We start from the raw sequence: 3,512 nt of genomic DNA on the forward strand, positions 1-3,512 counted from the left end.
CATACATCTCACTTACCCAGGCCAGAATGTCTCCACTTGGGAAAGTTTAAGGCAAGAAGATCACTTTGGATGCTATCCATTTGAAAATTGGCAGGGTAGGAGTTAACCCTCTTTTTGTGGCCAGAAAGGCTACAGCTGCCTGTCCTTGAGAGCAAGGCATTGCAGGACAGAACCAGCTGTGAAGAATTAATTTCTCTCCTTCCTTTTCCATGTGAAGCCTTGTGTGTCAGGGTTAAGGATATGGATGGAGAATACTGCTGAGGGACAGAGATAGAGGGTAACTAGCAGAGAAGAATTTTCTTTTTTTCTTCTTTGTGTAACTTGACTGGAGCAAGGTATTTTGAGTTTTGCTCTGGGCTTGGCAGACAAAGACATGTCCTGTCCCTTGACTTTGACTGAAGACTCCTGTTGGGTTTGTATGTCTTGTGTAATGTCATTAATAAGGGTGTACATGCATGTGCTTGCTCTTCATGGAAGCAAACCAGATCTAAACTGCAAAGATGTTGATTTAAAATATTATCCAGTATAAGCCCTGGGAGTGGTTTCTCTTAGTTAGGATTGAGCTGCCTGTACAGCCCAAGACAAGACCAGGTGGAGAAGGCATAAGGTAGTGCTTATATTTGTCTTCCTTCATGACTACTACTAGGAAAGTAAAGTTATGCCTGATGGAAGTTGTGCCAGGAAAGGAGCTGAGATCTTGGCAGCACCCTTTTCTATTTCAGTGGTTGCCCTGATCTGGCACTGGTCTCTGTGGGCTTTAGAGCAGAAAAGAGGTGGTTTCCTATCGTTTCAACTTTGCAGCCTGACGAGCTTTCTGCTTTTGGGGCCTGGTCTTCTGCCAGCAGAAGCATATGCTGAGTCTGGCCCAAGAAGACAGTTGGACGCAGTTTGTGCAGCTCTGGGTACTAAAGGCCAGCAACATTGATAAAGTGAAGGAGAAGCACTGAACACAGCCTTTGAGAGTTACTCCCAACTCATCACCACCTGTGTGTGAGCCCTGCTTAAAACGGGAACACCTGGGGTGAGGGTGAAGTGTTAACTGGTCACTTGGGGAAAAAAAAATTTAGAAAACCAGCTCAGCTCACTTTTGAGAAATAATCCATTCTATTAAAAGTGAAGTTCTTGCTCTCCTGGTGGTTTATCTTCATTGTGGGTTTTCAGAGAACAGCCCATCAGAGAAGCCTTTTCAAAACTGTGCTGAACCATGCTCTGTGCTGTGTCTGCTGCCCACGCCCAGCCTCTGCTCCTCAGGCTCACTGCAGTCACCCTCAAAGAAACACCTGCCCATGGCTTTCCTGGTGCATGAATCACAGAGAGCAAGGTCAGAAGGGATGTCCAGACACTGTCTCATTTATCCCATTCCACAAGGAAGGAAAAACAGTGTCTCCTTCTTGCGTAACAGGTGACTAAAACACATCCTCAGATAGAAATTTCTTAGCTGTAGTAGCCTGTTCTAATGGTTAACCATCAGAAAATGCATGCTGCTGCATTACTACCTTTTGATCCCACTTCTTGACCTTTTTGCAATGGATGTGTAGCTCAGTAAATTCCCTTCCTCTCTGCTGCTACCCTTTATGTATTTGAAGACTAGTGTTGTGCCTCTCTCTGATGTCTCTTTTTCTAGAATTTAAAAGAAAATTTTTTGGGGGTCTTACATGATGATCCTTCATAATTTGTGGTCTATTGTGTAATTGTGGTCCATTTGTGGACCATTTCTGCCCTGGTTCCTCAATTAACTCAAAATCCAGTGCCCCAGATGGGACACAGGGTTCCAGTGAGATCTTTGCAGCACTGGATGAGATGAGAGGAACACATCCCAGACCGGGCAGAAATCACTCCTGTCTGTACATGCCACATGATGCTTGCTTAAATAATCTTTTCCTTCCTTTTTTTTTTTTTTTTTTTCTTGCAACAGCACAGTGTTGTTGACTTCAGTTTGGTTGCCATACATTGAGCATCTCTTAGCCTTGGAGCTTTAGGAAAAATATCTAGGTGATCTAATGAATATGTGTTAGCCATTACTCAATTCCTTGTTATTTTCCAGATGTTTAAACAACATTTCTTTATTCTAATTTTCTCTGGAAATTTCCATGTTGTTGGCTTGGGCCATATTCTTAAGCTCCTCCCTTTTCCAAAAGGAGTTATGTCTCACTTCTGCAGTATTCTGACACCTTGTTGGTTCTCTGTGGGATCCCAGAGAGCTGTTAACAGCCGTGAGATTGCTTTAACAAGCAGTCTAAGCACATTATATGTAATCAAGGCAAGGATTCTTTGCTTATTCTGTCTTTCTTCTAGACTGGGATGTTCTGTCATCCATGGCACCATCTGTGCAAACAGGGTACAAGTGGTTTTTTTATTGAAAGCTGTGGTGAAGAAGGCAGGTGCTTTTCTTCCCTCTTGGATAGTTCTTCTGATAGAAGGCCTTTATGTCCCTGATAATGTATTTTATGTTTTCTTGATGTGCTCTCGAACCTGTTGGTTGTATTTCTTTTTTCATCTTGATTTTTCTTGTTTAGCCTACATTTTCAGCCTATACATTTACATTCCCATGCCAGTGAATCTCTTTTCCATTTTCTGAATAAACCATTTCTTTCTTTACAGGTCAATGAAGTGGTCATGTTTTAAGAAAATAGTTTGTTTCTTACAAAAGCTGTTTTCCCTGCTCTGCTGGGATTGTTTGAATTGATGCCCTTACCATTGTTTCTTTAAGGTTCTGCAAACTTTCCTGAATTCTCTTTTCTCTGAGATTTATTATCAGTACTGTAAGGTTTTGAAATATGGTTTCTGGAAGTCCATTGTATTTATTTTGCTGTTTTCCTTTTTTTCTTTCCTATGGCTTGTGAACTAGGTTGTTTCATGGTCGTTTTCACCCAAGCTGCATTCCTCTTGCATGATATAAGTGGTCAAACTTAGTTCTCATTTTGATTATGTATCAAGATTTTAATCTCTTTTTATTTATTCCTTATGCTGTTTGTATGATTCCATCAGGTGATCCCTTATCCTCTTCAGCAGCCCTCCAATGATATTCTAATGAGTAATGGTATTTCCCCTCATTTATAATGGCTCTGCCTAAGTACTTGATGCTTGTATTTACCTGCTCACTTCTGAAATCAGTTCTTGTGGATCCTGGTTTCATTAATCCAGCAGGTCAGGGCACAGAGATGCTCTTCCTGTCTTGCATTCCATGCTAGCTCTGATCACCAGCTCTTTTTCTTGGAACGTCCATCCAGGTTCAAGCAAGCCAAAACCACCTGCACAGCCATGCATTCATTTCCAGGAATAGAGTTATAAGTAGCTGATGCCACTCGTGACCAAAATAGCTAGTGCTTTATTCATGGAAGGAATTTTCCCTTCCTCCTTTAATCCATGAATTAGCCTGACCAGTGCTAAGAAAACCACTCTGGATATGCTGAGTATAGACAGCTGCCAACACGTCAGATCTCTGATTGCCATGGAAAAATCATAGGAAATTACCCAAGAGGCAGCTAGCAGTTTATCTAATTGAAACCTAA

This window comes from Geospiza fortis, unplaced genomic scaffold, assembly GCF_000277835.1.
Source record: "Geospiza fortis unplaced genomic scaffold, GeoFor_1.0 scaffold23, whole genome shotgun sequence".
NCBI lineage: Eukaryota > Metazoa > Chordata > Aves > Passeriformes > Thraupidae > Geospiza > Geospiza fortis.